This window comes from Triticum urartu, chromosome 3A (genome assembly GCF_056163025.1).
Source record: "Triticum urartu cultivar PI428250 chromosome 3A, HENAU_Tu73, whole genome shotgun sequence".
Lineage (NCBI taxonomy): Eukaryota > Viridiplantae > Streptophyta > Magnoliopsida > Poales > Poaceae > Triticum > Triticum urartu.
The window spans coordinates 697,367,814-697,380,498 of record NC_141875.1 but is presented as its reverse complement, the minus strand read 5'-3'; positions in this window follow the sequence as shown (position 1 = coordinate 697,380,498).

The following is a 12,685-nucleotide window of genomic DNA, read 5'->3' as shown; positions in this document are numbered from 1 at the left end:
AATCCTTTTAGGATATTTAAGCTGTGTTCGGCCAGCCTGCGTGGGATTCATGGCATGTCTGAAGGGTGCCAGGCAAAAATGTCCCAGTTTTCTCGTAGGAACTCTCGCAGTGCGGCGTCTACATCAGGGTTTAACTGTGCCCCGATGGAAGCTGTTTTATTGGGGTCCGTTAGATGGACCTGGAATTTCACTATTTCGTTCGCCGGTTTAAAGGAGGTGGACTTGGATCTTTTATCGAGTATCACATCGTCCCTATTCACCATGGAGCGCAGCGCAGTCAGTTCCTCAGCCGCTAGGGCTTCGGATAGCGCCTCGAGGGCCAGTGCGGCTGTCTTGTTTTCGGCGCGGAGTGCTATGTCCGGATCACTAACGAGAGTGATGATTCCATTAGGCCCGGGCATCTTGAGCTTCATGTACCCGTAATGGGGTATTGCTTGGAAGACTGTAAACGCTTCCCGCCCTAGCAGAGCGTGATATCCGCTACTGAACGGGGCCACCTAGAACGTGACCTCTTCGGACCTGTAATTATCCGGCGTGCCGAACACCACGTCTAGTGTGATTTTTCCTGTACAGCGCGCTTCCCGACTGGGGATTATTCCTAAAGGTTGTGCTGCTTCGCTTAATGCGGTTCCAGTCTATTTCCATTTTTTGAAGGGTTTCCTCATAAATGAGGTTCAATCCACTGCCGCCACCCATGAGTACCTTAGTAAGACGAAATCCGTCCACTATTGGACCGAGGACCAATGCGGCTGGTGCTCGGGCTGTTCGGAATTTAGGTTCATCACTGGCGTTAAAGTAATAGCCGTGTCACTCCATGGGTTTATTGTTTCTACTTGGTAGACTTCGGCAAGGCCGCGGAGTGTCCTTTTCGCATATTATTTGATGCGGAAGTCTTGAAGACTGTTAATACCGTACTGGTTTCTCTGGGGTGGCTTTCTGTGGCTTCTAGAATTAGAAGATCTTCGCCAATTTTTGCCACCTGCCGGAGTATCCAACATGCTCTAAGGCTATGAGTTGGTGTGGCGCCCTCTGCACTGTGAATTTTACAGGGTCCATCAAGCCATCCTTCCAGTACGGTTCCGTGCCCTGTAAAGGGCTTTTGCTTTTTGGTATTGAACCCGGGTGTCTGACGATGATGCACCCTTTTATTTCGGACCGGGTTTGTATTCAAGTCCGGATTGTCCCAAAATTTTGTTTCGGTTTTCCAGGCGCTTTCCATCGCATAGTACTTTCGTACTATGGACGCCAAGTCAGCAAAGCGTGTAATATCATGGCGACTTATGGCGTTGAGGATTCCCTTGTCCGTGCAATTATTACAGAAGAATGAAATTGCGTCTTCCTCGCGGCAGTCCTTTATCCTGTTCATAACCAGGAGGAATCTGGCCCAGTAATGATGTACTGTTTCTTCGGGCTCTTGCCTAATTTGGGATAGATCGCTTATGTACGGGTGGGTGGGCGGAATCAAATCTGAAACCTCACTCAATCTGAGACCCAGGGGCCGAGGAGTTTCCGAACTCGGAAGTTTGGATTCTTGGATGCTCTCCAATGAATCTAGCCCATCACCTGACTTTAAGTTCAGGTCTTGAGTGATGTCCTCCCCTCCGCGGGTATCCGACTTGGAGGGATCGGGAATTCGGACATATCTAGTCCTTAAGAAAGATGATGGGTCGCCGCACTGTCCCTCTACCACGGCAATGTGATGGGTGACCTGGGGGAGTTAATCTCTCTCAAATCGGGTTTAGACCTAATCTGGTCGTAATCCGTAGCAACTCCCAAAGCGGCGAAGCGATCCAAGAGCTCATTTAGGGAAGAGAGCTCCATTGGATCTAGCTGCTCAGCGAATTCCGAGCTGATGTGAAGATTGCTTTTGATGACCCGAGAGGTCATCGTTGGCGCAGCAGCCGAACGGGTGGTCATAAGGAAACCACCTAGCCTGAGAGTCTGGCCGACAACCAAAGCTCCCTTAGCAATCGTGCCGTCTTTAAAGACGGGATGAGGCATCCTTCCTGATGGTGACGGCACAGAGGAACTCTCAATGAAAGCACCAATTTCGGTGTCAAAACCGGCGGATCTCGGGTAGGGGGTCCCGAACTGTGCGTCTAGGCCGGATGGTAACAGGAGGCAGGGGACACGATGTTTTACCCAGGTTCGGGCCCTCTTGATGGAGGTAAAACCCTACGTCTTGCTTGATTAATATTGATGATATGGGTAGTACAAGAGTAGATCTACCACGAGATCAGAGAGGCTAAACCCTAGAAGCTAGCCTATGGTATGATTGTTGTTCGTCCTATAGACTAAAACTCTCCGGTTTATATAGACACCGGAGAGGACTAGGGTTACACAGATTCGGTTACAATGGTAGGAGATCTACATATCCGTATCGCCAAGCTTGCCTTCCACGCCAAGGAAAGTCCCTTCCGGACACGGGACGAAGTCTTCAATCTTGTATCTTCATAGTCCAGGAGTCCGGCCAAAGGTATAGTCCGGCTATCCAGATACCCCCTAATCCAGGACTCCCTCAGTCTCCTTCCTCTGTCCATTTTTGAATATATATTATCTGTCTTTTTTCTCTTTCTTTCTTTTATTCTTTCTCAAGGCCTTCAAGGGCCAACTTGTGCCTCGCTCGCACACTATAGATGCGCTAACCGCGCTCATTTTACCTGGGGGCTTCTTACACGGAAGCTTAACTATCTATCTGGGCTTCATGCCCAGCACCTGTGTTATTCTTCCGCATGTACCTTTTCTTCGACATTATATGCATCGATATGACTTAAGTTTTGGCCAAGCTGGGTTGCCTGGATCTTGTATTTATGCCCTACGTTCCCGTTAATTCGGCTAGGGCATAAGGGGAGCACCTCTGCGATTGTTACTGCCGGGTCAGTCGGATGTGTACCTCAGACTGGGTGAAGCCGAAAGCTAGTGTTCTTAAGAGAATATTCGGTCGATGAACAAAAGATGATTTTTTTTATTTTCCATATGTGCCCCCAGATGTTTTTCCTGCGTTTCCTCTCGCAGTCCGGACATGCACTTTAGGGCATGCATACCTAGGGAAAGGAACCCTTAACTGAACTATTCTCCCTGGAAGATGTTTGTTACTACCCATGTAATATAACATAACTAGTTGGGCACTTGTCTGTTCAAGCACTAATGACCCCTACGCCTAGTCTCCACGCATACCCCGGTTCTTATATAACTGAGTGGGTATTCGGATACACTCCGGACTATCGGGTCCCGAGGTTGAAGCAAACATGTCCGCCATGACAAATGATCTACAATCCGGCTAGAAGGCATTATACATGTCACTTTAATTACATAGTCATGTAGACTGACTAAATTCCTCTTCTATACCATCCAACAGGCGGTCTAGCCTACAATCCTGTTGGGAATACTTTGCGGCTAATTCTACTTGCCCATAGACTAAGCTAACGGGGATCTCTTTCCCGTCGGGCCCCACACGTCCGACCTCGGCCATGTGATTTGGGTCAGCCTTGGTATACCGCGTCTTTACCATGGCCCAGGCTTCCCTAGCACCTTGACGGCAGGCAGATATCTTCCATAACTGGAAGCGCCGCCGTGCTTCCTTGAGCTTCTCCACAAGCTCTCCAGCGCCTTCTGGCATGGAGACGGATGGCCACAAGGCCTGGGCAATACCTTGCATCATCTGCCGAACTTGTTCGTGCAGTTGTGAGAGCTCGGATAGAAGATCACCCACAGACCCGGGCATCTCCTCCGCGGGACAACCTGTCAGCATACCTGCAGACATAACTCTGTTAGCCGGCTTCTCCGCTGTCCCCTTTATTAAGGGTTCGTTGAAGCACTTACTGAATATGCCGCGTCGAAGCCGCTTATTCTCCTTCTCGGAGTCCGCAAGCTGGGCTCGAACATCTTTTAGTTCCACACTAAGCTTGGTATTGGTGTCTTGGAGATTTTTTTCTCCCGCCCGACCTGAGTCAGCACGCGTTCGCCAGCATTTAGCTGTCGTACAGCATGCCACTCCTCCGGATTCTCTCCGGATTCATCTGCAACATCTATTATTAGATCTACAACCATGCTGCACGCTATATGGTACCTATCATTCTTTGAAAGAAATGTTACCAGCTGGGGACTTTTTAGGTTCCTTCAATGCGGCAACAGCGGCCCGAAGTTGGGTCTTGCATTACTCCAGCTCCTGTGACAGTCGACTATTCTTCTCTGTAAGAACCTGCACAATAAGATGATCCTTAAATCAGTTCTGCTAACTGTTTCAAGTCTCAGGGGCTACTGATACATATAATTGTCAGATTTGCTTACCCGTACATCCTTTACATACTGGTTTGTGGCTCTGGCTAGACCATTTTGACCAGCACGGAGGTACGCCTCTCCAGAATTGAAGGCATCAAATGCCTCTAGTGAGAAGCAAGCGTCGCGGAGTACGGCCCGACGACGCCTATGATTCATGGCGCTCTTCACTTCTGAATTTGTAGCGGATAGCCTATCCGCATCCTCTGTAGGGGGAGTATCCGGCGTCCGCCCCATGTCGGCTTCCGCCTCTATGTCCGGTCCTCGAGCCCGACTGGTGGAAGCATGATCGGCAGCCTCACCGGACATATTCCGGCGAGCGTTTTTTCTGTTAAAGAAACATGGACGTCATTACATTTCAAGAAAGACGACAACCACAGAGCGGGGTTTCTGTCATACCTCTGCGCCGGCGTCTCCGTCCTGACCGCCTTCCTTTTTGGCCTGCCCGGCCTCGGTGCCTCTTGTTGGCGAGTTGCTGCGGGTTCGGCATGGCGTCCCGAATGCCTTCCCTGTAAAAACACCATATGTATATGGTAGGTGAAGTGTCTAAAAGGGGATCCTAGTTTTTGGAGTTGGGATTTTTGGTTTTTCTTACGTGCGACGCAGGAAGCAGTCCGGGATAGTCGGCCGTAATGGCCTCCATGGCGTCATCACAACTTAATTGATAGAATTGCCGGTCTATCAGCTCCACGAATATGTCCGGATCTTCTTCAAGTCCGGGAACAAGGGCCCGGTCAGGGTCCTCTAGTTGTGGAGATGGGCTGCTGACCTCCCTTATGGCTTTTCACAGTTCCTGCCGCAAAATGGCAAGGTGAGTACTTACGACAAAGAATGCGGGAAGAATGGGAGTAAGGAGATATAACTCACCCAGCTTGGAGGGTTGTACATGGAGAATCCATCCCGTGGCTTGATGCGGATGAACTCCTCTTCCTCCCCCTTGAACAATTCGGGCAGAATTTTTGCTAAAGCGGCAGCGTTGTCCGGACCCTTATGCCCACAACGGGTGGCATCATCTTCCCCGTTAAAACACCACAGGGGGTGCCCTCGATATTGAAGTGGTTGCACTCCCCGCATTATGCATATTGACATAACCTCGATTACTGTCAATCCTGATTGAGCCAGCGCTTTAATCCGGTTCATCAGGTAAAGGACTTCTCCGTTGTCTTCCTCCTGGGGGGCTCCGTGGGCGCCAACTTCGGCGTTTCTTCAAAGGAGCATTGCTGAACTCAGGAAGACCCCGTCGAACAGGATCCGGAAGGGGGACGTCCTCCATATAAAACCATTCCGAAGGCCAGTCTTCGGACGTCTTCTTCGAAGTACCGAACAGGTATCCGGTTTCGGCGATGTGCCATATTTCGGCTCCGCCCACTTGATAAAGTGACCCCTCCTGTGTGCGAGGGACGAGGAAAAATAACCTTTTCCACAGCTCGAAATGAGCCTCGCAGCCCAGGAATAACTCGCAGAGGGCAACATAGCCGGCGATGTGTAAAATGGAAGCAGGGGTGAAATTATGCAGTTGGAGGCCGTAAAACTCCAAGAGCCCGCGGAGGAACGGATGAATTGGAAATCCGAGTCCCCTTAATAAGTAAGGAACAAGGCATAACCGCTCCCCCGTCGAGGGGCTGGGGAAGCTCTCCGCTTGCTCCCCAGCATTGTAGGTGGCTAGCCTGGCTCGGACGGGAACCATATACACTGGAGGGAGAAATCCCTTGGTCTACAGCTCGACTAATCGACTGTGTGGGATGGAACACCTCTCCCAATCACCGGTCTTAGGGCTACAGGGGCGGGAGGAGGAGCTGCGGAGGTCGGCCATGCTGGAGTGGATCTTTCAGAAGCGCGCTCCGATGAATTCTCGCTGGGGGAGGATGGTATGGATTGGATCTAAGAATCCCCATCCCTTTAATAGACAATTTATTTATCTGGCTAGGGGGCGAATGTAAAAATGTCCTGACTCCTCGTATTCACTCAACGTGTGGAAGATAGCCCTTATTGGGCGCCGAAGCCAAGAAGCCCAACATTTATGGTACCGGACACTACTTGACGAACGTTCGAAATTTGGAGAGGAACCCGCCTTGCAATGCCGAAGACAACACTGCGCGCCGGACTCATCATCATTGAATCCTGGTTCAGGGGCTACTGAGGGAGTCCTGGATTAGGGGGTCTCTGGACAGCCGGACTATATTCTTTGGCCGGACCGTTGGACTATGAAGACACAAGATTGAAGACTTCGTCCCGTGTCCGGATGGGACTCTACTTGGCGTGGAAGGCAAGTTAGGCAATACAAATATGTATATCTCCTCCTTTGTAACCGACCTTGTGTAACCCTAGCCCCCTCCGGTGTCTATATAAACCGGAGGGTTTTAGGCCATAGGACAACATACAATCATACCATAGGCTAGCTTCTAGGGTTTAGCCTCTCCGATCGCGTGGTAGATCAACTCTTGTACTACTCATATTATCAAGAATAATCAAGCAGGACGTAGGGTTTTACCTCCATCAAGAGGGCCCGAACCTGGGTAAAACATCGCGTCCCCTGCCTCCTGTTACCATCCGCCTTACACGCACAGTTCGGGACCCCCTATCCGAGATCCGCCGGTTTTGACACCGACAACGGGGATCATAGAAAATACCTATGAAGATGATCTCTGCCGAGGACATCCCTGCTGCCGGCATGACTGAAGTAAGCCTTGGAGCAGCAGATCCTGTCACCAGCATTCAGTACAAGATGGACACAAACGACCGCATATTGTTCTATGAGGTCGGCTAGCGGGAATTCCTGAAGGGAAAGAGATGACGACTAATGGTTGACACAATAGTGGTCATCACGATAAGGAACGACAGGAATAACAACTTCTTTATGATGGTTGTTGTAGATCTTATTTAGAAATAAGGTCCAGTCAAATATCTCCAAGCCAATGAACTCTTAGTTACTTAGTTAAGATGCCTGTGATACTTTGATGTTGGTTTGTTAACTGAAACAAATTTGAAGTGTTACTAGTTGTTATGAAGAGTACTAATTAACTAATGAAATTGCATGCCTAAACTTACAATGCGTGCTTTATTTGCTTCTAGTATTCAATTTCTTATATTGGATTTATGCAAAGCGCAGCCATGGCAGCACAACTGGTGTCCTAGCTATAAATTTTTAATTCGCATGAATAAGCCTGCAGTGGCAACCGCTCTAATACACCCGCCATTGTAACATGAATAAATAGTGACGGGCAGGTAAGCCCTGCCTGCCACTAAAGAAACCAAAGAAGTGACGGGCAAGTACGCATGCCCGCCACTGCAAGGCTCTACCAGTGGCGGGAGGTTGGTAGTGCGCGCCCCTAAGAGCTAGGCCCGCCACTGCTGGCGTTTTTGCAACCCGCCACTGCTAGGTATTCTTGTAGTAGTGTACACTCATAATTGAAAGGAAAAATAAAAAAATGTACGTGTGTATATAATCTTTACCTAATATTAAAGGACGGAGCCTTTCATAGTTTTCCATACATCAACCCTTTTATATCCGTCGATTTTGTGTTAAACATAAAGATTGACAGCTGAAATTTAAAGGAATATCTTTTCTCTTCTCTCCTCTCTTTCCTATATTAATAAGGTAGCGTTCCTCGATCCGTCCTCCTCCTCGATCAAGTTTTTTCCTATCGAACGGATCGCTGCCCCGATCGATCTCATTCCTTTTTTTCACAGAACATATCACAGGAATCGATCGATTTTTCCAAGCTAACGATCGATCTCTTAATTTTTTTTACCGGCCCAGAGAAGCCCAAGCCAGTGTAGCGCGACGGGAGAGAAAGGCCAGTCGACCAGCCTATGTCTCTTTGTTTCACTTCATCCTAGGTCTGCACGTCGTACGTAAGTCGTGCCGATGCTCAATTGGTTTCTCTTCGGGTTTTCTGATTAAAAACGCTGATCCGGTTTCCTTTTTCTTTTGAGCTGCTGATCCGGTTTCCTGTTAAAAGGCCCAGCGGCAGCCCGACGCCCAACCCCCGACCCGATGGAGCAAAACCACTCTGTCTCTCTCTTCTAACCCTAGCCGCTCCAGCCGGCGGCAGCGCCAGGCGCAAGAGGACTATAACATGCTACAGCTCGACGGTGGCGCTGAGCGTAGACACCTTGACCGTGCTTCAGCTCGACGGTGGTGCTGAGCGTAGACACCTTGACTGCGCTCAATATCTTCCAGGGCGACGTGATGACGCTCCGACGCAAGCGCGAGATGGACTGCTAGGACGACTCCGGTTCCTGTCCGAACGGCTTGGCGCACTTGCGGCCCGAGGCACACGCTGACGGAGAGGACGAGGGCCTATTAGCTGTCGCCTCACCTCTATCGTTGTCCAGGCCCTGCTCCTGTACGCCGTCGGAAAATCCTGTGCTAATCGCCCCACCCCGGCCAACAGCGAGGATGAGGTGCTTCTCATGTATGCCTCTTCTCCACTGTGGTCAAGGGCGATGTGTTTTTGCACGTCATGGAGAATCCTGCTCTTATTGACAATCCATGCCCCACTTTTGTCGAATTCCTTAGATTTTGTGGTGGATGCATCCACGTTTTGTGGGTTCCTCTTCCATTGTTTCAGCTAATGATTCTTCTCGCCGTTGCTATCCAACGGGGGACATAGCTAAGCTACTTCATTATGTAGTTCATTTCACTGCAGTCAGTCAAAACCATTATGATGTTGTTCTTTTACTTGTACAAATGAACTGCTCATCAGTATGTTCAGTACGTCTAGCTACTGGTGTCTCAAGGATTAAGCCTAAATTGGTCCATAAGGTTAGGCCTGGTTCAAGGTAGATGAAGAGGCGGCCTGAAAGAGAGAAGCCCCAAGGAAAAAGGCTTTTGATCCGAAGGCACGGTTGAGCAAGTTGGACGAGATGCTGACAAAGACAAAATTCTATTCTGAACTTCTACTTGAAAAAAGGATCGGATCATGGATGTATGTTGGCTATGTCTCTCACTGTGTGCGGAACCAAATTTTGGTTATTTTCATCTTGTTTGTTAATATTGGTGGTGTTGTCTGATGGTTCAGCAAAAAATTGTTGAAGCTGAAGATGAAGAGGTATACCTGTGGAAGAGCAAAAGAAATGACATGGTAGCAATATTCCAAAACCATGCGTGAAGAAATTGGTTCTAGAGATATATAAGAATTACTTGCTAGCATTGGGAGCTTAATTATCCTCGATGCGACTAGTCCATCCGAGCATGCAAAGGTATCATGCATGTGCCCACAATCCGTATTTATTTTCATAGAAATTGTGTTCATATATCATACTGTAGAAAGATCCGAATTAGGCCATTACTTTCCCTTAGTTGTGTCCACACAAACATAGTTTAGAACTTGCTCATGTTTCCATGATTTTGTTTATCCAGAGCTGATTTGAGATTTGCGATTGAAGAACAAAAGACATCTTGAGGCATCAGGACAGATTTTGAAATTCGAATTGCCTTGGCATAATCAGTGTGCTGAGTGTGTCGACGATGTTGATAGTTGGGATATGGAGGTAACTCTGCTCGGCACCATCTGAAATCCTAACACTGGTAGAATTAATTACTCTAATTATCCCTTGGCCCCCCTTTTAAAAATGTATGAGGAGAAGGACGATGTGCAGGGCAACCATATTTGTAGGAAAAGAGTGCCTTCTCACCGGTGAGGCTGTTCTACATGGACCACTTTGTTTGGATCTAAGTCTTCTGCCTACTGTGTAGCACATGCTCAGTTCATTACCGACTTCCTCGGCATATACAAGTTCTGCCTGGCTTACTAACTGGAGCTGTAGGCTATGGAAGCCAGTCATGTCTGAAATCTAAACCAATTGTCCAGTAATGCTTAGGTGATCACAATGGGAATTCAGGATTGAGAAAATGATGCGCTATCAATATAATCATTACATCCAGTGTGGATTTAAATAAACAATTTTTGTTAAGATTAGCTAATCTTAGCTCTTAAATCTCTCACTCTCTCTTTCACAGACAACTCTTCTGAATCATATTTTAACATCGCAACATGGGAAGAGGATTGTTGTTCATTCATCCTTTACCGAAAACATTGTGGTGGTGAATACTTGTTGTTGTGCTGTACTATCCGAGGGGGCTCTTGTAGAAATCCTTCTGAAGTTGGTGAAGCAAAAGGGAGACAAGTTTGATCATATATTTATTGAGACAACAGATAAATCTCATTAATTAATCTTAAGACGTGTGAAGTTATAATGTCTAACAGAACCAATGACACAGTCAAGGCCTTGCAAAAACCTGGTCCTATTATTAAGTTTTTTTGTTTTGATGAATTGGTCTTGTGTATGTGAAACTTCATGCCGCGGTTACTCTGGCTGATTGATAAGCATGCCATGAAACATTTGAATTGAAGTTAAAGGAAGGTAGGTTGTGAATAGGCAGTAGAGCAACTTGCTTATGCAGACCAAATTATATTGAACAAGCTATTTTGTCACTCTATAGAACTATATACAAGTCTCTGATGCAAAAAAAGGTGTTATTTAAGCACATATTTTTTTCTGGATTTTAGTCTGTACGAAAACAACATAAAAAGTGCCTCTACATGTGGTTGGCTGGTTGCTGGCATTATGGCCCTCCGATCACCATCTCTTGCATTTGACATCATATATTTTAATCTTTTAGGATCACTGGCATATTTTCTATGATTGGTTTTATCTGGCTTTAAACTGGTGTTGGCCAGCAACGAGTCAGGGGGTTCAGCAGGACATCCTTGCAGGAGCAGTGGAGTAGAGCTTGCTATCGGCCATTATGAGCATCGTTGCAGCAGGAAGTGTTCATGCAGTTGAGTTACGTGCATAGAGGTGCTACTGCATTGCTGGATTCGATTAGAGAATACTACACTAGGAGCGGCGTTTGACCACAACTATTGTGCACTTGGAATGCAAGCCAGATCGCCTTGACATGGGATGCTGTTGTAAGGTCATGGTGTTGCACCTCAGCAAATCCAAGTATTTATTGTTGAACATTGCTGCTTCATCTGTTTATATTCTCATTTAACTAATATATTTACTAACCTTTTGAATGTTTTCCTACTTTTTTAGTTTTTGGAGCTTTGTGGTGAAGGAAAGATGAATTTAGAAAAGTTCAATTTAGAATTAGTGTATTGTCTTCCCCACGAGAAAGAAGAGAGAGAATTGATGCAGTGTCTCACACCTATTATACTTTTGTCTATTACACTCACTAAATATATACATTGCCGGGACATGGTCGTATGGATGATTCACATCTTTTGGTAAAGGCATGTTAATTCATTGAAAAAATACTACGCACCAATGACTATGAGCGTGGATGTCCGCTCCTGAATTTTGAGGACCACTTTAGGACGTGATCATTAGTGTTGCTTCACACCTGCTTGACATAGCGTAACCTTGATGGTTACTAATTTGAAAGTCGAGCTTAAGCAATGTTAAGTGGACTTCATGGAATTATTAATAAGAAAACTAGATAGTCGTTTTTTTGCGGGAAAAAAACTACATAATCTGATGTGTGTATGTTGATAGATTATTATCATTTTCCCGTTGCAACCCACGGGCATGTTTCCTAGTAGAATACAATGCAAGTGAACATTTTTAATGGTTTTATTTATGAGTTGCATGAAACACAAGTTAATCATTTTGTAATAATGCTGCTATTATTTGTTATCCTACAATCTAGAGGTAATCCTATAATCTGTCTCCGAAGTATGCTCCTGGGTGTTTTGCGTGGTACGAAAATTTTCTTTTGCAAGTCTTGCATGTCGCATAGCCCAACAATGGTATCGGGTCCTTCGTTGCTGGCTTTAGATTTGGTTTAGGTGCATACATGATATGCAGGAGGTGGGAGACGTGATCTAATGTCATTCTTGATGGTCGATTCTTTGTGATAGATTAGTTTTGTGTTGGCTCGATGTTATGGGCTGCACTCGGGGAGTGATACGTCTCAAACGTATTTACTTTTTAAAACACTTTTGTTGTTGTTTGCTATTTCTTAAGCTTGCGTTGGTTTTTCCCTTGAAGCAAAAAGGATGATGCAGCAAAGTAGAGATAAATATTTCCCTAAGTTAAGAACCAAGGAGGAACACACAAGTCTCCAATAAGTGCACCTACACAAACAAACAATACGTGCACCCAACGCAATAAAGAGGTTGTCAATCTCTTCATGGTTACTTGCAAGGATGAGATCTGATAGTTATAAATATAAAAGATAGGTAAACATGCAAAATAAAATAAAAGTAAATAAATTGCAGCAAGGTATTTTTTATGTTTTTGGTTTTGAAGATCTGAAAATAATATGATAAAAGATAGACCCGGTGGCCATAGTTTTCACTACAGGCTTCTCTCTTGAAAGAAAGCATATAGTTGATAAACATATTACTGTTGAGAAATTGATGGAAAAGCACATAGTTATGAACATGTCCAAAGC